The sequence below is a fragment of the Balaenoptera borealis genome (genome assembly GCF_965194805.1).
Source record: "Balaenoptera borealis genome assembly, chromosome: 16".
In the NCBI taxonomy this organism is placed as follows: Eukaryota; Metazoa; Chordata; class Mammalia; order Artiodactyla; family Balaenopteridae; genus Balaenoptera; species Balaenoptera borealis.
Genome location: NC_138872.1, coordinates 30,384,195 through 30,412,074, shown reverse-complemented (window position 1 = coordinate 30,412,074; position 27,880 = coordinate 30,384,195). Strand labels below are relative to the sequence as shown.

At 40.4% G+C, this 27,880-nt stretch overlaps 1 long non-coding RNA gene across 1 annotated transcript in view; it reads right to left on the bottom strand.

Moving 5' to 3' along the window:
* LOC309612911 overlaps window positions 1–27,880 on the bottom strand; it is a 130,209-nt gene continuing 102,329 nt past the window's right edge. Inside the window, exon 3 of the long non-coding RNA XR_014235402.1 lies at window positions 1–27,408. This is a non-coding gene — a long non-coding RNA (uncharacterized lncRNA). The remainder of the gene's footprint in view (window positions 27,409–27,880) is intronic.

Here is a 27,880-nt window from a genome sequence, read left to right as displayed (position 1 = left end):
TCTTTTTTTTTAATTTTTATTTATTTATTTATTTATGGCTGCGTTGGGTCTTCGTTTCTGTGCGAGGGCTTTCTCTAGTTGCAGCAAGCGTGGGCCACTCCTCATCGCGGTGCGCGGGCCTCTCACTATCGCGGCCTCTCTTGTTGCGGAGCACAGGCTTCAGACGCGCAGGCTCAGTAATTGTGGCTCACGGATCTAGTTGCTCTGCGGCATGTGGGATCTTCCCAGACCAGGACTCGAACCCGTGTCCCCTGCCTTGGCAGGCAGACTCTCAACCACTGCGCCACCTGGGAAGCCCCAGGGTCATCTTTTAACTCAAAATCAAAGTGATTAATTTGGATAATTGGGCCCTTAATTACAGCTGCAAAATCCCTTCATCTTTAGCTTATAGTATAATCGTGGGAGTGATCCTCCAACACTTTTACCATATTCTTCTATGGGTTAGAAGAAAGTTACAGGTCCTACCCACATGCAACTGGAGGAGATTACACAAAGGTATGGATACCAGGGGTGGGAATCACAAGGCTATTTTAGAATTCTGGAGGGAGACTATTCTAGGCAGGGGAAAGAGCCTGATGGTCCTGGTGCAGAGCCAGTCAAAGCCCACATGAAGTGGTCCCCCAGCAGCAGCTAGAGGAAGAGTAGGGCTGAGAGAATTTTGGTGCATAATGGTGTCCCACACAACCTTGATCTTCAATGCTGCAGCTTCCTTCTCTATTCTTATGCCAGAGTGACTGAGTACTGCTAATGGAAATCTCACAGCTACAAAGAGTGAGCAGTTTCTAATTTCAACTAGTCTCTCAGTACTGTTCATGAATTATTTTCCTTTGTTGAGTCAGCTATTTTTTCCCACACCACTGCCTATGTGGAGACAGTCCCACACACTGATTGTAGATTCAGAAAACAATCCAACCCCAGGTGTTGTCTCTGAGCTGGCACCGTAACTCCATCTTCAATAGGCTGTTCTGGTGTTCTCCAAGGCCAGCTGCTTCTGATGAATGGGTGCATGGTAAGACCAGGAAAATCCACTGCCCTCTTTCTTTTCCTATAAAGGGAGCTCTTTGGTCAAAAGCAATTTGGCGGAATATCCATCATGCTGTATCTCAGTGTCTATAAATGTTGGTGCTAGCAGTGACTGGCTGGGTCCCAGGGAATGGTGCCCAACTTGGTCTCTGCTGTTGGTGGGTTAGATTCTCAGCGGTGCTGGTAGCCAGGTCAGCCTTCGTGGTTGAGCCCACACACAGTCTCAACCCCTGCCACCATGACCACTTTGTTCATGAGTCCACTGAGCAAGAATTAGGGTGGATGGGATAGAGGATGTCTGACATGCACAAGTCACCTTGTTCACCTGATTACTGACAGCCACCTCTGTAGTAGGTCCCTTTGGTGAGATTCAACAAATATTCCACAAATATTCTCCAACTTCAGGTCCATTCTGAGAGGTCCACTCACGTACTTTTCCACAGGCCTCCAAGTTACCAACCTCCCATGATATTCCTGCTAAGTCCCAACTCCCTTATCATGCAGCCAAAACATTAGCTACTTCTCTGTCCCTAAGGTTCTCTCTAGTTCCAGGTTAAGTGGTTGCGATGTAACTTATCAAGTACAGCCAGTTGGAGAAAATTCATCTCCTTACTGTCTTTCAGGGCCACTTAAGCAAGTAGCCATCTGCCACCTGGATATGAGCTGTCTGAAAACTGGACTCCATTTTTTCCTCTTTAGTCAACTGGACATATAAGACTCCCCATGAGATCACATGTATGGGCTGGGGAAGGAACATGAGCTCAGGAAGAGTCCATCTGTCCATGGAGCTAATCTGACCCACAGCTGACCACATACCGTGAATGAGCCTGGCCAAGAGCAGAAGAATCATCCATGAGACTTAGAGACTCATGAGCAGTAATAAGTATTCATTGTTTCAGGCCAGTAATGTTTGGGTGGTTTGTGTAGAGAATAAGCTAACTGATACACCCTGGAGTCTCAGCATCAGGTAGTCTCCGACAAGGAGCTAGTGACTTGTCAGAAAGGGTCATAGCTTTGTTCTAAAACCCTAGGGACTTCTGATGTGAGACCCCACTGGGGCTTGCCACAGGCTTCCCCAGCATTCTGGTCACCCGTGGGCATCTTGAGCATGGGGGGGTCGGCTGGGTCCTAAGGCCTAAAAGGCAGAGCTGCCTGCCTTACAGCTGGATCTCCTGTGGTATCCTCTTGCCCTGGATGACCCTCAAAGCCCACAGCCCTTCTGGTTCTGCTAAATGGGTCAGAGCAGTACATTGAAATGTGGCCAATGTGGATTCCAATATCCGGAGGTCCACTGTTCAATGCATCTCTTTTTCAGGGTTAAAGGGCTCAAGGTATAGCATTGTATTTTTAGGGGTAGAAAGACATCTGTTTTGCTGTTACTATAAGAGCAAGACACTTATTTACATAAGAGGGCGTTCATATGATGCGCTCTCTGCTTTCTTGGCCAACAAATTTATGCAGTCATTTCTATCTATGTCACCTTGTCTCATGATGGGAAATATTTCTCCTTCACTTTTACTTATCAGAGTAAAATTTGCATAAAGTGCACAAATCTTAAATGTGCAGCTTAGTGGATTTTTACCCATTTATACTTTGTAAAACACTACAATGATCAGCACCCTAGAAGACTCCCACATGCTCTCTCCTAGTCAGTATCCTCTCAGAGACAACCTGTACTCTAATGCGTATCACAATAGATTAGTTTTGCCTGTTTTTGAACTTCATATAGATGTAATTATATGTCTGGCTTACTTTGCTCTATATAATCTCATTGAGGTTCATCCATGCATATGCAACAATGCATGTAGCAGTGGTTTAATTCTTTTTCATTGCTGAGTAGTATTCAGTTGTAAGAATATACTAACTTTTTTTTTTTTTTTTTTTTAATGTCTGTGTTGGGTCTTCGTTTCTGTGCGAGGGCTTTCTCTAGCTGTGGCAAGCGGAGGCCATTCTTCATCGTGGTGCGCGGGCCTCTCACTATCGCGGCCTCTCTTGTTGCAGAGCACAGGCTCCAGATGCGCAGGCTCAGTAATTGTGGCTCATGGGCCCAGTTGCTCCACGGCATGTGGGATCTTCCCAGACCAGGGCTCGAACCCGTGTCCCCTGCATTGGCAGGCAGATTCTCAACCACTGCGCCACCAGGGAAGCCCTATACTAACATATTTATCTATTATTCTGTTGATGGACTTTTGGATTGTTTTCAGTTGTTAGCTATTGTGAATAAAGATTCTATGAACATTCTCCTACATACGCAAACATAAACATCACTTCTCTTGGGTATATACCTACAAGTGGAATTGCTAGATTCAAGAAATTTTGTACGTTTAGCTTTTCCTATCAGCACAGTGTGGGAATTCTCTTTCACTTTTGACAGGATATCCCAACATGGCCCAGGCCACTGCATTCCTAGAAACTTCATTGACGTGCAAGCCTCTGTATTTTCGTGAGATTTATCTCCTGCCCTCTAACACACATACATTTTATAAAGGTATGATGTTACTTCCTGCTTCCTACATCCTACTTACCTCCTGACTAAGGCAAGATTTGGCTCTGATCACTGGACCACAGTGGAACTCTGGGTCGCTGGGGATTAGTGTACCTTCTAGGAAGGTCTTGGTATTTTTTCCCCACTCCAGTTACACAGGTCACAGGTCTCTTTGGCAAATGCCAGGAGGAAGATTTACAGTACAAATATGTAACGTTATTGCAGGGTTCTTCCTTCATCTGGTCTTTCCTTCATCCAAGTGGCTCTGGGTCTGTAACCAAAACAGAGGTCTGGCAACTGGGTAAAGGACTAGGATGCTATGTTGTGGTGGCTTAGGTTAGGCCCTGATTCACCGCAGATGATAGAGTACTTTTGGTCATATAGAACAGGTGGGACCTTAATGGGCTTCCTGATTATTTCAGTCCTTGGGAGACTCATGACCACTTAGTGCCTCCCAAAGATCCCTGTGGATCAAACCATTTTTATTACCCAGCATATATACTCAACAAAGGGTTTGTAGTCAAAATCTAAAATAAATGCCTACAGGGAATTCCCTGGCAGTCCAGTGGTTAGCACTAAGCATTTTCACTGCCGAGGGCCTGGGTTTAAATCCCTGGTCAGGGAACTAAGATCCCACAAGCCGTGTGGCCCGGCCAAAAAAAAAAAGACACATGAACCAGAAAAAAAAAAAAAAAACCACGAAAAAAGCTATACAATTGTCTAATAAGAATGAAAAGGTACTTATCCCATTGGTTATTGGGGAAATTAAAATTAAAACCATCATGAGATATGCACCCACTGGAATAGCTAAAATTAAAAAAGGCTGGTATTTGCATAGCACAGGGAGATCAGCTCGGTGCTTTGTGACCACCTAGAGGGGTGAGATAGGGAGGGTGGGAGGGAGACGCAAGAGGGAGGAGATTTGGGGATATATGTATATGTATAGTTGATTCACTTTGTTATATAGCAGAAACTAACACACCATTGTAAAGCAATTATACTCCAATAAAGATGTTAAAAAAAAAAAGGCTGGTATTACCAAGGGAATACAGAACAATGGGAACCTTCATACACTGCTGGAGGGAGTGTAAGTTGGTACAACTACTTGGGAAACCTGGTTCGCAGTATTACGCAAGCTGCCCATGTACATACCATGTGGTCCCACAATTATGCTCCAGAAATACATACATGTGAGTGAGCATCAAAAGACATGTCCAAGAATGTTTACCATAGTGGCACTATTTGTAATAGCCCCACTGAATACAATCCAAATGTCCATTACCAGTAAAATGGAATAAGTAAATTTATACAACAGAATACCATAAAGCAATGAAAAATGCAGAAACTACTATTACATATGAAAACATCTCACAGACATCATGTCAAATGAAAGAATGTGTATGAATAGAAATGTATGATTTCATTTATATAAGGTTCAAAAAGAGGCATACTCAATCTACTGAGTTAGAAGTAAGAGGAGAGTGGCCACTATCAGGAGGTAGTGATTGGGAAGGGCATGAGAGGTGCTTCTATTTCTTGATCTGATGTTGACTTCACAGTATGTTTACTTTGTGAAAATTAGGTAAATACTGAAGATTTGTGCACTTTTATGTATGTATGTTATACTTTAATTTAAAAGTTTAAGGGACTTCCCTGGCAGTCCAGAAGTTAAGACTTGGAGCTTCCACTGCAGGGGGCGTGGGTTCGATCCCTGGTTGGGGAACTAAGATCCCACAAGCTGTGCAGTGCAGCCAAAAAACAAACAAACAAATAAATAACAGTTTAAAATAAAAAAAGTTTCTTGTTCTGCAGAAGATGGAACAAGCATACTCCACCTGGTCTCTCTCGTTGAATGTAAGTATAAATTTTGGACACAGAGTGGCTACATGAGGACTCTGAAATGTACATGGTAGCAGGCAGATAAGTAGACTAGCATTCAAAGTTCCCAGAACTGGCGGTGGGTTTACTATTTTTCTCCTCTAGTATTGCCTAGCTAGAACTCAAAGAGTGCATCAGATGTTGAACAGAAAGTATTCCAAGAGAATTCCTCCTCTCTTCCTGATCTGAGGAGTGAAAGGTATCTCCTAAAGCTCAGAGAGAGTAATTTCCCCTTTTTCTACCCCTCCCTACCCCCCTTATCACACTGCAGCCACCAGGCAATGCTGCTATGGCCGCAGAAATGGTGGCAAATGTGGCAGGAAAGCAAAAGCAGTGACATCCAGACAGGCGCCCAAACCTCTGAGGGAGGGAAATGCTTCCTCTCTGACCAAAGAGCATGGGGTCACTATCCATTGCTTTTCATCTTTCTCTATCTTTCTACCACTTGGCTCTGGACACAGATATAGTCACATGAAGGATGTGGCCTAACAGGGAATGTAAAACTCCAGCTTTCTGACCAGAGGACCAGGAAGCAAGGCCCTTAGAAGCTGGAAAGTATCAGGGAGACTGTTGAGAGTGAAGAGAGCAAATGCATAAAGTTGGGTATGAACTCCTGAGCCCATCTTCAAGCTGAATAAGCAGATCTGACGCTATACAATACACCACAGGCTTTAGAATTCAGCTAGACCATAGTGCAAATTTGAGACCGGTCACCGAGTGGCACACATGGGGGTCTGATCCAAATAGCATTGCAAATGCTTTGAAAATTGAACAAACATTAGAACCACAGCCCACAAAAGGCAGGTCAGAATTTGTGACCTGAACCTAACCTGGTCAACTATTTGCTAAAACAAACAAAAATTCTTAGGATTGAAACAAGACCTAGAGTCTCATAACATAATATTCAAAACATCAAGATAGGGACTTCCCTGGTGGTCCAGTGGTAAAGAATCTGCCTTCCAATGCAGGGGACGCGGGTTCAATCCCTGGTCAGGGAACTAAGATCCCACATGCCTGGGGCAACTAAGCCCGTGCACCACAACTGCTGAGCTCATATGCCTCAATGAGAGAGCCGGTGTCCCGCAACTACAGAGCCCACACGTTCTGGAGCATGCACGTCACAACTAGAGAGAGAAAACCCACACACCACAACTAGAGAGAAGCCCACACACCGCAACGCAACAAAGAGCCCGCACACCGCAACGAAAGATCCCACATGCCTCAACGAAGATCCCACATGCTGCAACTAAGACCCGACTCAGCCAAATAAATAAATAAATAAAATAAAGTAAATGATGATAACAAAGCATTAAAAAAAAAATCAAGCTACAATCCAAAATTATTTGGCCTATGAAGAATCAAGAAAATCTTTACTGGCAAAGGAAAAGACAATCAACAGATACTAACAATGAAATGACATAAATGTTGGAATTATCAGAAAAAGACACTAAAACAGCTGTTATAACCATGTTCTATGAAATAAAGGTGAAATCTCTTGAAATGAATGGAAAGATAGTCTCAGCAAAGAAATAGAAGACATAAAGAAGAAGGAAATGGAAAATTTAGAACTGAAAAACACAGTAACAACAACAAAACCCTATGGGCTCATGTATGATCAGGCCACCCAAGATGGCTGTTCTCTTGCTTTCTGTATATCCCCTGCTTGACCAGTCCCTGCTTCACCTACACACTACTCATGTGACTGACCTTCCTCTTAATCATAGAGCCTAATCTGTAAATGCCTACATACTTGCCTCTAGCCCCAGCTAGTGATTGTTCTAATCTTTAGATCAGAACATCTACACCATGATAGCTTCTCAAAGGCGCAGTGAGGGGCATGCTGCTCTGCTGGTTTCCCTGGTAACTGATGAGCCAGCCTGATGTCAATTCCACCTTCCTCTCCCCTGCGTAGCGAAGACTGCTGCCATGTCCTGCCCACCATCTGCCACACATGGTGGGGTGTCACTTCAGGGCTTTGCTTCAGACATGTAAGATCCCTCTATCCATTAAACCACTGATGTCTCTGTCACTGACTCTGGGCTCTTTCTTCAGTCTTAAGGCTGGGAAATACAGGGCTTGCTGGCCTGCAGGGTGCAGCCCAACAGCTCAGTAACAGAATGGAGATAGCAGAGGAATAAGTAAATAAGCTTGAAGATAGAGCAACAGAAATTATGTAATCTGAACAACAGAGAGAAAACAGATTTTTAAAAATGTTTATAGAGCCTCAGGGACCTGTGGTATAATCTGAAGAGATTAGCATTTGTTTCATCAGCGTCCCAGAAGGAGAGGAGAAGAAGCTTGGAGCAGAAAAAAATATTTGAAGAAATAATAGCTGAAAATTTCCTAAATTTGGTGAAGGACATAAACTCACATATTCAAGAATTTCAGTGAAACTCAAATAGGATAATGTCAAAGAAATTCATGCCCAGACAAATCATAACAATAGTGCTGAATACTAAATGCAAGCAAAAAATTTTGAAAACTGCCAAAGAAAAACAATCTATTACTTAATTGAGGAAAAAATTACATGACCGTGGATTTCTCATCAGAAACTATGGAGGCCAGAAGGAGGTACAGCTTTTTAAAGTACTGAAACAAAAGAGCTGTTAACTCTGAATTCTATTCCAGTTAAAATATCATTCAGGAGTCAAGAAAAAAGAAAGATATTCTCAGTGAAGGAAAACCAAGAGAATGCATTACCTGCTCTAAAATAATTGCTAAAGGACATTTTGCAGATAGAGAAAATGATACCAAAGGGAAAATCAGAACATTAGGATTGAAGGAAAAGCTACAGTATAACATTGTCTAATGGAGTTTTAAAGTATGTAGATGTAATAATAAGACAACTACAATATAAAGAAGGAGGGTAAAGGGACATTTATTGTGGTAAGGTTTCCACTTGAAGTGCTAAAATGTTGATTCTAAGACAACTGTGAAAAATTAAGTATTAAGTAATCCCTAGAGTGAACAGTAAAGGAAACTATATAAAGATATAGTCAAGTCACAATAGACTAATTAAAATGAAATATGAAAAAAAATCCAAATAACTCAAAGAAGGCAGAAGTGGGGAAATGGTAACCCTAAATCCAAAATATCAAAAAATGCATTAAATGTAAATGGTTTAAGCATACCAATTAAAAGACAAAGATTTTCAGAATGGATTTTAAAAAACCATGCCCCAACTATATGCTTTCTACAAGAAACTCACTTGAAATATAATGATTTATGTAGATGAAAAGTAAATGGATGGACTTCTGGATTTATCTCTGATTTGTAAAGAGCTAGGAAATCATCACTCCCATCCTCACAACAATAAACCTGTTGAATAAACTGAAAATTATTGACTTTTCTTTTCTTTCTTTTTTTTTTAATTACACTATACTAGGTGTGCTTTATTTATTTATTTATTTATTTATTTATTTATGGCTGTGTTGGATTTTCGTTTCTGTGCGAGGGCTTTCTCTAGTTGTGGCAAGCGGGGGCCACTCTTCATTGCGGTGCGCGGGCCTCTATCGCGGCCTCTCTTGTTGCGGAGCACAGGCTCCAGACGCGCAGGCTCAGTAATTGTGGCTCACAGGCCCATTTGCTCCACGGCATGTGGAATCTTCCCAGACCAGGGCTCGAACCCGTGTCTCCTGCATTGTCAGGCAGATTCTCAACCACTGCGCCACCAGGGAAGCCCAGTGACTTTTCTTAGATCCATCAGAGACTTAAGGTCACAGGGCAAACTGCCACCCTAAAAATTAGAAAGACTTGTGAATACAGATAATCAGAGCCAAAATCAGCTTATTGGGGAGCAGAAGCCACTGAAGCCAGCAATTTTTAGGAACACTCAAATGATAATTGACTAATCCTGGAGGTGGAGTATGGACTAGTGATAGAAGAAATTTTCACATATTGAGGTATGGGGAAGTCATTTTGGCTTACAAATGATTTAACTTGAACTTTATGTTAACTGGAACAGCCTGTTTTGTGGCCTGTCAAACATGAATTATACATCTGCTTTAACCATTAGAGAAAAGAATGCATTTAAAAATAAAAATGGAGTAACTGTGGTTCAGGCATTCAAAATGGAGCTGGGTGGCCATTGTGGATATGGTTTCAGACACGTTCCAGTATTACCGAGAAGTTGAATTTTCTGAACTGTATCAGACTCAAGGACACCAACAGCCATTCTCAAAACAATATCTGCTAGCAGCTGCCAGCTGCAGTCTTATAAGTCTTGAGACAGGCTGGGACCTGGGACCCTTTGCTGCAGTGCTGCAATGCTTGCACCTGGACACACCTCTCCTCAAGCAACAAAATACAAAGAAACTGAAAGTAAACTGCATGCATGCGCAGTTGGGGCAAATTATGGACAAAAAGATGCAAAAGACCAAAAAAACCCCTACTGCCACTTTGGAAGAGCCTGGAGCAAAAACAGGGTGTTGGGAGCAAAAGCAGGGTACTGAGCATGCCCCCTGCACACAACACCACCTAGGGGGTGAGCAAAACACCTAAGCCACCCCTCTGGCCTGACCACTGGACACATCCCTACCCTCACCCCATGTAAGGAACAAGCTCGTCCCCACTCAGGGAGCGAGCAAGCAGGGAACCTGTTGTTTGTTCTTGCTACCCCCTGCTGTAGCAGGGGTCCCAATAAAGCCTTGCTTGAATTTCTGTCGAGTCTCTAGTCAATTTCTATTGATTGGGGAAGGCCAAGAACCCTGGTCGCTATCAGTTTCAAGGTCTCCCCTTGTGAAACTGAGTGGGGCCCTGTGGGACTCTCAGGCACAGAGGCCTTTTTGTCCCCCATTTCTTGGAGGAAAGACTCCAGCCTCCATGACCTTCCCTGAGTTCCAAAGGGCGGACTCGAACAGTTGCTAATCAAGGGAGGAACAGCCAAGAAACAACTTGAGACAAGATTAAGGGAGTGCAAGCCCTGCACATACCCTAATCTTGTCAGCAACACCACCCTTGAAGTATTGCTATAAAACCCCTCATCAAATCCTCCCAGTTTTTCGAGGCAGGAGCCCACTGTGTCCCCCTTTGCCTAGCAAAGCAGTAAAGCTATCCTTTTCTGCTTCACCCAAAACTCTGTCTCCGAGATTCAATTTGGCACCAGTGTACAGAGAAGCTGAGCTTTCAGCATCACTTGTAACTATGCAACAATTTCAGACCCCAAGCAATCCTTGCTTAACAAGCACCCTTACTTCTTGCCAGCTCCAATCCTAATTCTTGACAAACAATTTATGTAATTTTGTCTTTGTAAGCCTCCCCCATTTTATAGTCCAGTGGAACACAAGTGCTTCTTGAATCTGTGTCTCCTGGGCTATAGTCTTCAGTTTGGCTCAAATAAAACTCTTCTATTCTTTTTATGGATTGGTTATTAATTATTTCTGTCCATACCAACTTGAGAGTTAACTCCTAAGGGACCAGTCTTAGGGAAGACCCTTAGAGTTCTGTTGGTTTTGCCTTCAGGAAAGCCATCAATTCTCAAAGTGAAGATTGGAGAAAAATCCTGTAAAGATTTTGAAATACACCCAGAGCACTGTCTATAACAAAGGCCTTCCCTCAAGGGAAACTACTTTATCAAAGCCTTATCTGACCTGGGGGAAGGACAATTAGACACTTCCAGCCCCCTATAGCCTTCCTGTCTCAATTAAGGGGAGGAAAAAAAGAAAGGCTAAAATAGGCTTCTGAAGGTCACAGCCTAGGGATATAGGCCCATTAAAAAAACAACAAAAACCTGAGATTAAATCATAAGACTGTAGAATGTCTCTCCTCTCCACACTTTACCACTACTTCAATAGCACTCCAGTATAATACAGTGGATTACAATTGAGAAAGCTGCAAGACACCAACTCTATGTAAGAAGAAATACTAAAGAAAAGCAAAGATAACAAGGGAGAAAAGCAAAACAAAACATTGAAACTAGAGAAAACGTATGCCCTGGGAACCTACAGCTATAGCAAAGATCTAGACACAGCCCAGATTCTAACCAGATGAACATAAAAAACCTCATACTAAAAGCCTGGTTACCTCAGTTTCTATTACCAGATATATTATGTCCAGCTTTCAAAAGTAAATGGATAGAAAAGGATTTGACATGAAAACATAAATCAAAAGAAAGCTGGAGTGGCTAAATCAGTATCAAAGTAGATTTCAGAGCAAAGAAAATTACCAGGGATAAAGAAATTCATTATATAATGATAAAGTGGTTAATTCATCAGGAAGACAACAATTCTAAGTGTGTATGTGGGACTTCCTTGGTGGTGCAGTGGTTAAGAACCCGCCTGCCAATGCAGGGGACATGGGTTTGAGACCTGGTCTGAGAAGATCCCACAAGCCATGAAGCAACTAAGCCTGTGTGCCACAACTACTGAGCCTGCGCTCTAGAGCCCACGAGCCACACTACTGAGCCCATGAACCACCACTACTGAAGCCTGCGTGCCTAGAGCCCGTGCTCTGCAACAAGAGAAGCCACTGCAATGAGAAGCCCATGCACCGCAACGAAGAGTAGCCCCGCTCGCCACAACTAGAGAAAGCCCAAGCACAGCAATGAAGACCCAACGCAGCCAAAAATAAATAAACAAACAAATAAATAAATAAATAAATTTACTTATTAAAAAAAAATGTGTATGTGCCAAGCAACAGAGTTTCAAAATACTGTAACAGGGAAGAGCAAATTCTGACTCCATGTTGGTTCTGTTTCTTTTACTTTAACCTTTGCTTTTCGTTGCTTTTGTTATTATTATAATCACTGTCTATAGCTGTAAACATACATAATGGCCTGCCACAGGGACCCTGCCCCTCTGCCTGACTGTTAAACTAAAAGGCCTTTGTTCAGCTCACAGAGAGACATTCTGACCCTGCCCACCTGTGAATGGCTGCAGAAAAGAAGAAATTCACTCATCCCCTCCCCGGCGAGGGCAGATCGAGGAGATTTTGCAAGACAAATGGCCTTTTTACTTTACTTTCTCACCTCTTCCCCCTCTCTGTTCTATAAAAGAAACTGACATCCAGACCCTGATAAGACGGGGTTTTTTGGGTACACTAGTCTGCCATCTTCTCAGTCTGCCAGCTTTCCGAATAAAGTCATTATTCCTTGCCTCAACACCTCGTCTCCCGATTCATTGGCCTGTTGTTTGGTGAGCAGGGCGAGCTTGGACTTGGTAACAATTTGGCGAGCCAACCAGGAGCCTTGCTGCTCGGGGCTAGCAGGCCCTGGTCAGGGAATATTTGGGCAAGGCCCTCGCAGCTGCCGGGACAATTTCTCCTGAGGATCTTCCCTTCAAAATTCCCTGAAGTGTCACTTGCTACCCCAGCGCTTGGCAGTTGAAGCAAGGAAATGACAAACTTCTGAAAGTCGAAGGCCTCGATTTTGTAGGGTGCGTCTCTCAGGTGTGCACACTGGGAACATATTCCCCCCTCAATTAGGGCTTTTCCTTTATGGGACAAGCCAATTTGTTTGATTGGGAACGCTATTGGAGAGGGAATTGTTGTTGGACTTTACCTAATTTGGGAATTGGTTAGTTGGTGTTGGTTTTGGTTTTGTTTTTGTGTGCATTGATGTTGGAATTTGTTTGGGCCTTTTGTGTTGGAATTTGTTTGTATCTTTTGTGTTTTGGTGTTATCAAACTTATAAAAATGGAAATACTCCATCTATTTCGAAGGAGAGCCCTTTGGGGAGTATATTAGATAAATGGGCAAAACATAGCTGTGAGCCTATGACTAAGAAAAATATGATATACTATTGTAACAGGGTGTGGACCCAATATATGTTAGGATCAGAAGAGCAATGGCCCCGAATGGCTCACTCAATTATTATACAATCTCTCAGTTAGAGGTGTTTTGCAAAAGAGCAGGGAAAAGAGATGAGATTCCATATGTAGAAGCATTTATGCTACTGCACCAGGAGGAAAAGGAGTCAGAGGGCTGCCACCTTATGGTGCAGTGGTCTGAAAGGAAAACCAAGGGGGAACCTGTTCTACAAGGGGAAGAGGGAGAAAATGAGAGTGGGGACATGTTACTTCAAAATTTAAACCCCCCTCTGGCATATCCAGCTCCCCCACTGGCTGAGCAGGCTGTACCAGCAGTTGTTCCAACTGCCCCTCCATGCCGCCAACATAGTCACTCCTTTCACTGCCTCCTGTTTCCCCTACCCATGGGGATCGAATAGAAGTCTCTATGTTAACTCCTGGAGCACAGGGACCTGGTTTAGTATCACCATCTAAGACCTGACAGGGCACCCAATTTGGACTGGGAGCCACTTCTGCAGCAGGGCAATTTCCCTTGCACCGGTATCCTGTAAAAGGCCAGGGGACTCCCCTGGACTTGAGGCATCCAATTCTAATTTCCCCACAGGAGCCCTGGGTAACTTTCACAGTGGGGAACAAGTTGATTGACTTTCTAATAGACGCCGCTCCCCAAACCCTCCCTATTTATCTTAAGAAGTATTAAACAAAGGGGAAACAAAGTCATCTTAGGAGAAACTTGCCTGTATTGAGATGCAAATGTCCTATCTGGTCCTTTTAGGAACCCTCATCTCTGCCATCTTTTTAAAATGCAAATTTTGGGGGCTCCCCTGGTGGCACAGTGGTTAAGAATCCGCCTGCTAATGCAGGGGACACGGGTTTGAGCCCTGGCCCAGGAAGATCCCACATTCCGTAGAGAAACTAAGCCCATGCGCCACAACTACTGAGCCTGCTCTCTAGAGCCCGTGAACCACAGCTACTGAGCCCGCATGCCACAACTACTGAAGCCCATGCGCCTAGAGCCTGTGCTCCACAACAAGAGAAGCCACCACCATGAGAAGCCTGTGCACTGCAACGAAGAGTAGCCCCTGCTCGCCACAACCAGAGAAAAGCCAGCGCACAGCAACAAAGACCCAACACAGCCAAAAATAAAATAAATAAAACGTAAATTTTGAAAAGAGGGTAAAGTAATTTAGAAATTGACTTGTCAAAGGTAAATAGAAATCCTAAGTGTCTTTTCTATAAATATTTAGCCATCTAGACAAGTGAGCTTGATTTTTTCCATCTGCCAAAAACCTAATTTTAATCCAACCTCTTTTGTAAACTGATGGGTTTTACAGTGCTGTACCCAACTCAGGGCTGAAATTTTGAAATGAGAACTGTGAGGTCTCTCTGTTTGAGTGTTTGTATGTATCTTTGTCTTTGGATAACATTGCTGAGGTTATTTGTGGATGAGCTCTGTTTTTTTTTTTTTTTCTGCAAAAAGCTTTATTGTTTCCATTTGGTCCAAGGCTTGGGAGAAGGCTCCAGGATGGTTAAGAAGTTGCCTACTGGCTGCAGAGGGGGGCTTCAGGTAGAAGCCCTGACACCAGAGGGGGTTCTCAAAGGCCGCTGGGCTCCAGAGGCTCCTAGTCATGCTTGAGGGTGAGCCTCTCAAAGAGGTACTCGCCCAGCCCAGCCTGGGGACCAGCCAGCTTTCAGAGGTTGGTCAGGTGGTCACCCATCTTCTTGATGAGTTTCACCTCCTCATCTAGGAGGTGGCTGGGTGAGCTCTGTTTAACTGGCTTAAAGAAAAGTAAGTGCTTACAAACCAAACAATTCTAAACACAAGAGAAATTGAGATAAATGAGTTTCAGGTTCATGTGAACTGGAAAATAGTATTAAAATACCTGGTATTAATGTTTTTGTTGATCTAATTAATATAGACATGTCTTTAGGGTCATCAACATTAAGTATAATACTTTCACTGCACCTAGGTTTAATGGAAGTTAAATGAAATCTTGTTATACCTGCTGCAAGTTTGTCAGCAAGAAAAATAACTTGATATGATGAAACCTTAAAGTAAATGTAAATGAGATAAGAGCCTTAGGTAACCTCTATATGAATAATTATGTTCTGAAGATTATCTAAAATAGTCTCTCCAGATTTTGGTAACTATTACTTGCCTCTTGGTTTTCACTAGAAATTAAGACTTTTAAGAGTTGGGGATTTTAATTTAAATATATAATTAAAGCTACTGAAAATAATAAAACATTTCAGTATAGTAGAATGTGTGCTTTCAGTTAAGAAGGTATGAGGGATGGAATTACATTTTACTGAGAAAGTTTTATACATGGTCAGGATTAACTAAATTTAGATTGAATTTAACTAAGTAAATGCATTTTGTTAAGTAAGCTAATACAAGACTGGAATTTGATCTCTCTGTTAGAAGTGCTCCTTTTTGATAACAGATTGTATGAGTTTCTGTGCCCTTAGGTGATCCGTATTTGCTTTCTTTTAATTGTTTTGTGACTTCGGTTAAATGAATCAGTATTGTTTCACAGTGACCTATGATCCTGTTTTATTTTAAAACCTTTTTGATATTTTTAACAAACTTCCCAAATATCAAAATCTGACAAAAGTTTTTTAGCCTCCAGCTGACTCTGGGTTACTTGGAAAGAACATCTCTGAGACATCTCAGAGAGGAATGTCAAAATAAGTTTATTTGGTATGTTAAATTACTTCAAAAACATTGTCAAGTGATTGCAGATGAACCTTAGTTTATAGTGTATGGATAAATGTCATTAATATAGATATTCCAAAATTTATATAGAATCCTTAACATCTGATATGTCCTGATATGTTATCAATCATAATTCCAGTTATTCTAAAATGTTATACATCACAGAAATATCCAAGTTTCCTGCTAATTGCATTGTACTCAAATCTTTAGATTGGAACCAAGATGGCAGAGTAGAAGGATGTGCTCTCACTCCCTCTTGCGAGAACACCAAAATCACAACTAGCTGCTGGACAATCTTCTACAGGAAGACACTGAAACTCACCAAAAAAGATACCCCACGTCCAAAGACAAAGAAGAAGCCAAAATGAGTCGGTATGAGGGGCACAATCACAGTAAAATCAAATCCCATAACTGCTGGGTGGGTGACTCACAGACTGGCGAACACTTATACCACAGAAGTCCACCCACTGGAGTGAAGGTTCTGAGCCCCACATCAGGCTTCCCAACCTGGGGGTCCGGCAACGGGAGGAGGAATTCCTAGAGAATCAGACTTTGAAGGCTACAGGGATTTGATTGCAGGACTTCGACAGAACTGGGGAAAACAGAGATTCCACTCTTGGAGGGCACACACAAAGTAGTGTGTGCATCGGGACCCAGGGGAAGGAGCAGTGACCCCAGGGGAGACTGAACCAGACTTACCTGCTAGTGTTGGAGGGTCTCCTGCAGAGGTGGGGGGTGGCTGTGGCTCAGCATGAAGACAAGGACACTGGCAGCAAATTTCTGGGAAGTACTCCTTGGCATAAGCCCCACCCCCCAGAGTCTGCCATTAGCCCCACCAAAGAGCCCAGGTAGGCTCCAGTGTTGGGTTGTCTCAGGCCAAACAACCAACAGGGAGAGAACCCAGCCCCACCCATCAGCAGTCAAGCGGATTAGTTTTACTGAGCTCCACCCACCAGAGCAAGAGTCGGCTCTACCCACCACCACTCCCTCCCATCAGGAAAAGTGCATAAGCCTCTTAGATAGCCTCATCCACCAGAGGGCAGACAGCAGAAGCAAGAAGAACTACAATCATGCAGCTTGTGGAACAAAAACCACATTCACAGAAAGACAGAAAGATGAAAAGGCAGAGGGCTATGTACCAGATGAAGGAACAAGAAAAAACCCCAGAAAAACAACTAAATGAAGTGGAGATAAGCAACCTTCCAGAAAAAGAATTCAGAATAATAATAGTGAAGATGATCCAGGACCTCAGAAAAAGAATGGAGGCAAAGATTGAGAAGATGCAAGAAATGTTTAACAAAGACCTAGAAGAATTAAAGAACAAACAAAGAGAGATGCACAATACAATAACTGAAATGAAAACTACACTAGAAGGAATCAATAGCAGAATAACTGAGGCAGAAGAACAGATAAGTGACCTGGAAGACAGAATGGTGGAATTCACTGCTGCGGAACAGAATAAAGAAAAAAGAATGAAAAGAGGGCTTCCCTGGTGGCGCAGTGGCTAAGAATCCGCCTGCCAATGCAGGGGACACAGGTTCAAACCCTGGGCCGGGAAGATCCCACATGCCACGGAGCAACTAAGCCCGTGTGCCACAACTACTGAGCCTGTGCTCTAGAGCCCGCGAGCCACAACTACTGAGCCCACGTGCCACAACTACTGAAGCCTGCGCACCTAGAGCCCGTGCTCCACAACAAGAGAAGCCATCACAATGAGAAGCCCACGCACCGCAACAAAGAGTAGCCCCCGCTCGCCACAACTAGAGAAAGCCCGCACACAGCAACGAAGACCCAACGCAGCCAAAAATAAATAAATAAAATAAATAAACTTATTTTTAAAAAAAGAATGAAAAGAAATGAAGACAGCCTAAGAGACCTCTGGGACAACATTAAATGCAACAACATTCGCATTATAGGGGTACCAGAAGGAGAAGAGAGAGAGAAAGGACCCTAGAAAATATTTGAAGAGATTATAGTTGAAAACTTTCCTAACATAGGAAAGGAAATAGCCACCCAAGTCCAGGAAGCACAGAGAGTCCCATACAGGATAAACCCAAGGAGAAACATGTCGAGACACATAGTAATCAAATTAGCAAAAATTAAAGACAGAGAAAAATTATTAAAAGCAGCAAGGGAAAAATGACAAATAACATACAAGGGAACTCCCATAAGGTTAACAGCTGATTTCTCAGCAGAAACTCTACAAGCCAGAAGAGAGTGGCATGATATACTTAAAGTGATGAAAGGGAAGAACCTACAACCAAGATTAGTCTACCCGGCAAGGATCTCATTCAGATTCGATGTAGAAATCAAAAGCTTTACAGACAAGCAAAAGCTAAGAAAATTCAGCACCACCAAACCAGCGCTACAACAAATGCTAAAGGAACTTCTCTAAGTGGGAAACACAGAGAAGAAAGGACCTACAAAAACAAAGCCAAAACAATTAAGAAAATGGTAATAGGAACGTACATATCGATAATTACCCTAAACGTGAATGGATTAAATGCTCCAACCAAAAGACACAGGCTTGCTGAATGGATACAAAAACAAGACCCATATATATGCTGCCTACAAGAGACCCACTTCAGACCTAGGGACACATTCAGACTGAAAGTGAGGGGATGGAAAAAGATATTCCATGCAAATGGAAATCAAAAGAAAGCTGGAGCAGCAATACTCATATCAGATAAAATAGACTTTAAAATAAAGAATGTTACAAGAGACAAGGAAGGACACTACATAATGGTCAGGGGATCAATCCAAGAAGAAGATATAACAATTATAAATATATATGCACCCAACATAGGAGCACCTCAATACATAAGGCAACGGCTAACAGCTATAAAAGAGGAAATCGACAGTAACACAATAATAGTGGGGGACTTTAACACCTCACTTACACCAATGGACAGATCATACAAACAGAAAATTAATAAGGAAACCCAAGCTTTAAATGACACAATAGACCAGATAGATTTAATTGATATTTATAGGATATTCCATCCAAAAACAACAGATTACAAGTTCTTCTCAAGTGCGCATGGAATATTCTCCAGGATAGATCACATCTTGGGTCACAAATCAAGCCTCAGCAAATTTAAGAAAATTGAAATCATATCAAGCATCTTTTCTGACCACAACGCTATGAGATTAGAAATGAATTACAGGGAAAAAAACGTTAAAAAGACAAACACATGGAGGCTAAACACTACGTTACTAAATAACGAAGAGATCACTGAAGAAATCAAAGAGGAAATCAAAAAATACCTAGAGATAAATGACAATGAAAACAAGACGATTCAAAACCTATGGGATGCAGCAAAAGCAGTTCTAAGAGGGAAGTTTATACCTATACAAGCCTACCTCAAGAAACAAGAAAAATCTCAAATAAACAATATAACCTTACACCTAAAGGAACTAGAGAAAGAAGAATAAACAAAACCCAAAGTTAGCAGAAGGAAAGAAATCATAAAGATCAGAGCGGAAATAAATGAAATAGAAACAAAGAAACCAATAGCAAAGATCAATAAAACTAAAAGCTGGTTCTCTGAGAAGATAAACAAAACTGATAAGCCATTAGCCAGACTCATCAAGAAAAAGAGAGGACTCAAATCAATAAAATCAGAAATGAAAAAGGAGAAGTTACAACAGACACCGCAGAAATAAAAAGCATCCTAAGAGACTACTACAAGCAACTCTATGCCAATAAAATGGACAATCTGGAAGAAATGGACAAATTCTTAGAAAGGTATAACTTTCCAAGACTGAACCAGGAAGAAATAGAAAATATGAACAGACCAATCACAAGTAATGATATTGAAACTGTGATTAAAAATCTTCCAACAAACAAAAGTCCAGGACCAGATGGCTTCACAAGTGAATTCTATCAAACATTTAGAGAAGAGCTAACACCATCCTTCTCAAACTCTTCCAAAAAATTGTGGAGGAAGGAACACTTCCAAACTCATTGTATGAGACCACCATCACCCTGATACCAAAACCAGACAAAGATACTACAAAAAAAGAAAATTACAGACCAATATCACTGATGAATATAAATGCAAAAATCCTCAACAAAATACTAGCAAACAGAATCCAACAACACATTAAAAGGATCATACACCATGATCAAGTGGGATTTATCCCAGGGATGCAAGGATTCTTCACTCTATGCAAATCAATCAATGTGATACACCATATTAACAAATTGAAGAGTAAAAACCATACGATCATTTCAGTAGATGCAGAAAAAGCTTTTGACAAAATTCAACACCCATTTATGATAAAAACTCTCCAGAAAGTGGGCATAGAGGGAACCTACCTCAACATAATAAAGGCCATGTATGACAAACCCACAGCAAACATCATTCTCAATGGTGAAAAACTGAAAGCATTTCCTCTAAGATCAGGAACAAGACAAGGATGTCCACTATTATTCAACATAGTTGTGGAAGTCCTAGCCATGGCAATCAGAGAAGAAAAAGAAATAAAAGGAATCCAAATTGGAAAAGAAGTAAAACTGTCACTGTTTGCAGACGACATGATACTATACATAGAGAATCCTAAAGCTGCCACCAGAAAACTACTAGAGCTTATCAATGAATTTGGTATAGTTGCAGGATACAAAATGAATGCACAGAAATCTCTTGCATTCCTATATACTAATGATGAAAAATCTGAAAGAGAAATTAAGGAAACATTCCCATTTACCATTGCAACAAAAAGAATAAAATACCTAGGAATAAACTTACCTAGGGAGATAAAAGACCTGTATGCAGAAAACTATAAGACACTGATGAAAGAAATTAAAGATGATACCAACAGATGGAGAGATATACCATGTTCTTGGGTTGGAAGAATCAATATTGTGAAAATGACTATACTACCCAAAGCAATCTACAGATTCAATGCAATCCCTATCAAATTCCCAATGGCATTTTTTACAGAACTAGAAAAAAAATCTTAAAATTTGTATGGAGACACAAAAGACCCCGAATAGCCAAAGCAGTCTTGAGGGAAAAAAACAGAGCTAGAGGAATCAGACTCCCTGACTTCAGACTATACTACAAAGCTACAATCATCAAGACAGTATGGTACTGGCACAAAAACAGAAACATAGATCAATGGAACAAGATAGAAAGCCCAGAGATTAACCCACGCACCTATGGTCAACTAATCTATGACAAAGGAGGCAAAGATATACAATGGAGAAAAGGCAGTCTCTTCAATAAGTGGTGCTGGGAAAACTGGACAGCTACATGTAAAAGAATGAAATTAGAATACTCCCTAACACCATACACAAAAATAAACTCAAAATGGATTAGAGACCTAAATATAAGACTGGACACTATAAAACTCTTAGAGGAAAACATAGGAAGAACACTCTTGGACATAAATCACAGCAAGATCTTTTTTGATCCACCTTCTAGAGTAATGGAAATAAAAACAAAAATAAACAAATGGGACCTAATGACACTTCAAAGCTTTTGCACAGCAAAGGAAACCATAAACAAGATGAAAAGACAACCCTCAGAATGGGAGAAAATATTTGCAAACGAATCAACGGACAAAGGATTAATCTCCAAAATATATAAACAGCTCATTCAGCTCAATATTAAAGAAACAAACACCCCAATCCAAAAATGGGCAGAAGACCTAAATAGACATTTCTCCAAAGAAGACATACAGACGGCCACGAAGCACATGAAAAGATGCTCAACATCACTAATTATTAGAGAAATGCAAATCAAAACTACAATGAGGTATCACCTCACACCAGTTAGAATGGGCATCATCAGAAAATCTACAAACAACAAATGCTGGAGAGGGTGTGGAGAAAAGGGAACCCTCTTGCACTGTTGGTGGGAATGGAAATTGATACAGCCACTATGGAGAACAATATGGAGGTTCCTTAAAAAACTAAAAATAGAATTACCATATGACCCAGCAATCCCACTACTGAGCATATACCCAGAGGAAACCGTAATTCAAAAAGACACATGCACCCGAATGTTCATTGCAGCACTATTTACAATAGCCAGGTCATGGAAGCAACCTAAATGCCCATCAACAGACGAATGGATAAAGAAGTTGTGGTACATATATACAATGGAATATTACTCAGCCATAAAAAGGAACGAAATTGAGTCATTTGTTGAGAAGTGGATGGATCTAGAGACTGTCATACAGAGTGAAGTAAGTCAGAAAGAGAAAAACAAATATCGTATATTAACGCATGTATGTGGAACCTAGAAAAATGGTACAGATGAACTGGTTTACAGGGCAGAAATTGAGACACAGATGTAGAGAACAAACGTATGGACACCAAGAGTGGAAAGTGGCCGGGGGGGATGGTGGTGGTGTGATGAATTGGGAGATTGGGATTGACATATATACACTAATATGTATAAAATGGATAACTAATAAGAACCTGCTGTATAAAATAATAAAGTGAAATTCAAAAATTCAAAAAAAAAAACTAATGGAAAGCCTGATTGCTTCATCCAGATCAACAGGAATTAATTACATGGGACTGAAAGGACTGGTAAATATGATTTATAACTTTATGACTTTGGGAAATATACTGGCTTTAATCTTAGTTTTTCAGAAAAAAAACTTTTCTCTTAGGCTATGACCTACAACAGGTTGATAAAGTATGCCTTTGTAAACAAAGAGAAAACATTTATCTTTTTCTCTCTACCTGGTTGATCCTGCCAGTAGTATATGCTTGTCTCAAAGATTAAGCCATGCATGTTTAAGTATGCATGGCTGGTACAGTGAAACTGCAGATGGCTCATTAAATCAGTTATGGTTCCTTTGGTTGCTCGTTATTGCAACCGGATTACAACTAGTTATACTAATCATTGTATTAATTTGTTCTTTGTTTCCAAATTGTTTGTGCTTTGTACTTTGTCAATGTTACTAGCTGCATTACTTATATCCTATTTTATAAGACTGTTTTCTCTTACAGTACCCAGTGTGAAACAAGGCCTCCAACAAAACTTTTATGGCTAAACATCTTGAGGAAATAGATCACATTTGTAACATAAAATAATTGTAATAATGTGATTCTAAGTATGGGAAGAAGCAACAAGGGAAAATGTCTCCTGGATCATAATTGACAGAGGATCCAGAGAATCTTTAATTATTGATAGGGCCTAATCCAAAAATTAGCACCTGGAGTTGCATTTTAAGAATTTTTGCCTGATCTGGGATGAGCCTCCCAGTGCTGTGGGACAAAATTTGATCATGAAGTGTCTCCCAAATATTGGTCAAATTCCTGACCAAGAGGAGAAGATCTAAGAAATGGAATGTTTCCTGCCATGTCAGCCATTAGACTGCAGCCACTCCCTATGGTGAGCCCCCAGGAAACTCAGGATATGAAAATACAGGATACAGCCCCCAGATAGCTGAGGTGCATATCAAAGGAATGATTCAGTGAGTCCAGGCTCTTGCATCTTCCCATACATAGAAAAGCACTAAATTCCTTAACTTGAGATGTTGCCTCCTGGGCCTGAAGTCCTCAAAATTCCCGTTGAATAAAATATAACTCTCAACTTTTAGGTTGTGAATATTCTTTAAGTCTACAGGTGTAAAGTAGACACTTTCCAAAGAGGAACAAAAGAAGCAACATTTGGAACACTGGCACTGATGGCAGACATTCCCAGAAAGATCCATTTGACGAGACACAACAAGAAGCAGTTAGAACGGTCATCGCCCCTTTTTCCACAAGACTGTGGAATGGACATTGACAGTGGGGAATTGTAACAGGGAAGAGCACATTCTGACTCCATGTTGGTTCTGTTTCCTTTACTTTATTTATTTATTTATTTATTTTGTTTCACACACACACACTGTATTTTATTTTTACAAGAGATAAATAGACTGACACGAAGCATTGTACATGGATGACCACAACAAAAGCAACAATGATTGCAATGACCAAACCTGAAACACACTCATACTATGTCATAATATTGACATTCAGTCCAGTAATCCTCCACTGTAACAGCTCCTTTACTTTGCAGTGAAAATTGATTTGTATATTCTTTGCCCCTGAGTCCTTGTGGGATTTTTTTTTTTTTAATTCAGACAGAAAGTCACAAAAATTATACTAATCCTCATCAGTTCACTCAGTCCCATGTAATTAAATTTTTTTTTTCATCTTGATCTTTTGTTAGCACTTTTATGAGTTCATCAGTTTTCATTAGAGTTCTGAAAATGCTTATTCATTCAGTTCAGCAGTACAGTCAGTTACCAGAAACCTGTACTTGTCAGAGTCTTTTCCATGAATTTCTTGAAGATGAAACCCTTTTATAGGAACATATTTGCAAAAGCATCAGAGTACACCCAGAACTGTCTGTAAATGACAAAAGACTTAAAAATGACCACAGTTAAAGATTTGATGAAAGTTCATAATAATGCAGTTGACAAGAAAATTAGTTATTTCTGAGATATACATTTTAAAGTAATAACTAGGATTATGACTTATAACATTATACCAGAACATATAAGATTTTTAGAAATTTCATGTAATGTCTGAAACATGTATATTAACATATTTCCATACATATTTCCATACAAATACAAATATAAGATTTTTAGAAATTTCATGTAATGTCTGAAACATTTATATTAACATATTTCCATACAAATAACCCAATGAAAGTTTAGTATTAGTTGTTTTGTTTGTTTGTTTTTTTATACTGCAGGTTCTTATTAGGCATCAATTTTATACACATCAGTGTATACATGTCAATTCCAATCGCCCAATTCAGCACACCACCATCCCCACCCCACCGCAGTTTTCCCCCCTTGGTGTCCATATGTCCATTCTCTACATCTGTGTCTCAACTTCTGCCCTGCAAACCGGCTCATCTGTACCATTTTTCTAGGTTCCACATACATGCGTTAATATACGATATTTGTTTTTCTCTTTCTGACTTACTTCACTCTGTATGACAGTCTCTAGATCCATCCACTTCTCAACAAATGACTCAATTTCGTTCCTTTTTATGGCTGAGTAATATTCCATTGTATATATGTACCACAACTTCTTTATCCATTCGTCTGTTGATGGGCATTTAGGTTGCTTCCATGACCTGGCTATTGTAAATAGTGCTGCAATGAACATTCGGGTGCATGTGTCTTTTTGAATTACGGTTTCCTCTGGGTATATGCTCAGTAGTGGGATTGCTGGGTCATATGGTAATTCTATTTTTAGTTTTTTAAGGAACCTCCATATTGTTCTCCATAGTGGCTGTATCAATTTCCATTCCCACCAACAGTGCAAGAGGGTTCCCTTTTCTCCACACCCTCTCCAGCATTTGTTGTTTGTAGATTTTCTGATGATGCCCATTCTAACTGGTGTGAGGTGATACCTCATTGTAGTTTTGATTTGCATTTCTCTAATAATTAGTGATGTTGAGCATCTTTTCATGTGCTTCGTGGCCGTCTGTATGTCTTCTTTGGAGAAATGTCTATTTAGGTCTTCTGCCCATTTTTGGATTGGGGTGTTTGTTTCTTTAATATTGAGCTGAATGAGCTGTTTATATATTTTGGAGATTAATCCTTTGTCCGTTGATTCGTTTGCAAATATTTTCTCCCATTCTGAGGGTTGTCTTTTCATCTTGTTTATGGTTTCCTTTGCTGTGCAAAAGCTTTGAAGTGTCATTAGGTCCCATTTGTTTATTTTTGTTTTTATTTCCATTACTCTAGAAGGTGGATCAAAAAAGATCTTGCTGTGATTTATGTCCAAGAGTGTTCTTCCTATGTTTTCCTCTAAGAGTTTTATAGTGTCCAGTCTTATATTTAGGTCTCTAATCCATTTTGAGTTTATTTTTGTGTATGGTGTTAGGGAGTATTCTAATTTCATTCTTTTACATGTAGCTGTCCAGTTTTCCCAGCACCACTTATTGAAGAGACTGCCTTTTCTCCATTGTATATCTTTGCCTCCTTTGTCATAGATTAGTTGACCATAGGTGCGTGGGTTAATCTCTGGGCTTTCTATCTTGTTCCATTGATCTATGTTTCTGTTTTTGTGCCAGTACCATATTGTCTTGATGACTGTAGCTTTGTAGTATAGTCTGAAGTCAGGGAGTCTGATTCCTCCAGCTCCACTTTTTTCCCTCAAGACTGCTTTGGCTATTCGGGGTCTTTTGTGACTCCATACAAATTTTAAGATAATTTGTTCTAGCTCCGTAAAAAATGCCATTGGGAATTTGATAGAGATTGCATTGAATCTGTAGATTGCTTTGGGTAGTATACTCATTTTCACAATGTTGATTCTTCCAATCCAAGAACATGGTATATCTCTCCATCTGTTAGTGTCATCTTTAATTTCTTTCATCAGTGTCTTATAGTTTTCTGCATACAGGTCTTTTGTCTCCCTAGGTAGGTTTATTCCTAGGTATTTTATTCTTTTTGTTGCAATGGTAAATGGGAGTGTTTCCATAATTTCTCTTTCAGATTTTTCATCATTAGTATATAGGAATGCAAGAGATTTCTGTGCATTCATTTTGTATCCTGCAACTTTACCATATTCATTAATTAGCTCTAGCAGTTTTCTGGTGGCAGCTTTAGGATTCTCTATGTATAGTATCATGTCATCCGCAAACAGTGACAGTTTTACTTCTTCTTTTCCAATTTGTATTCCTTTTATTTCTTTTTCTTCTCTGATTGCCGTGGCTAGGACTTCCAGAACTATGTTGAATAATAGTGGTGAGAGTGGACATCCTTGTCTCGTTCCTGATCTTAGAGGAAATGCTTTCAGTTTTTCACCATTGAGAATGATGTTTGCTGTGGGTTTGTCATATATGGCCTTTATTATGTTGAGGTAGGTTCCCTCTATGCCCACTTTCTGGAGAGTTTTTATCATAAATGGGTGTTAAATTTTGTCAAAAGCTTTTTCTGCGTCTATTGAGATGATCATATGGTTTTTATTCTTCAGTTTGTTAATATGGTGTATCACATTGATTGATTTGCGTATATTGAAGAATCCTTGCATCCCTGGGATAAATCCCACTTGATCGTGGTGTATGATCCTTTTAATGTGTTGTTGGATTCTGTTTGCTAGTATTTTGTTGAGGATTTTTGCATCTATATTCATCAGTGATATTGGTCTGTAATTTTCTTTTTTTGTAGTGTCTTTGTCTGGTTTTGGTATCAGGGTGATGGTGGCCTCATAGAAAGTTTGGGAGTGTTCCTTCCTCTGCAATTTTTTGGAAGAGTTTGAGAAGGATAGGTGTTAGCTCTTCTCTAAATGTTTGATAGAATTCACCTGTGAAGCCATCTGGTCCTGGACTTTTGTTTGTTGGAAGATTTTTAATCACAGTTTCAATTTCATTACTTGTGATTGGTCTGTTCATATTTTCTGTTTCTTCCTGGTTCAGTCTTGGAAGGTTATACCTTTCTAAAAATTTGTCCATTTCTTCCAGGTTGTCCATTTTATTGGCATAAAGTTGCTTGTAGTAGTCTCTTAGGATGCTTTTTATTTCTGCGGTGTCTGTTGTAACTTCTCCTTTTTCATTTCTGATTTTATTGATTTGAGTCCTCTCCCTCTTTTTCTTGATGAGTCTGGCTAATGGCTTATCAATTTTGTTTATCTTCTCAAAGAACCAGCTTTTAGTTTTATTGATCTTTGCTATTGGTTTCTTTGTTTCTATTTCATTTATTTCCGCTCTGATCTTTATGATTTCTTTCCTTCTGCTAACTTTGGGTTTTGTTTGTTCTTCTTTCTCTAGTTTCTTTAGGTGTAAGGTTAGATTGTTTACTTGAGATTTTTCTTGTTTGTTGAGATAGGCTTGTATAGCTATAAACTTCCCTCTTAGAACTGCTTTTGCTGCATCCCATAGGTTTTGGGTCGTAGTGTTTTCATTGTCATTTGTCTCTAGGTATTTTTTGATTTCCTCTCTGATTTCTTCAGTGATCTCTTGGTTATTTAGTAACGTATTGTTTAGCCTCCATGTGTTTGTCTTTTTAACGTTTTTTTCCCTGTAATTCATTTCTAATCTCATAGCGTTGTGGTCAGAAAAGATG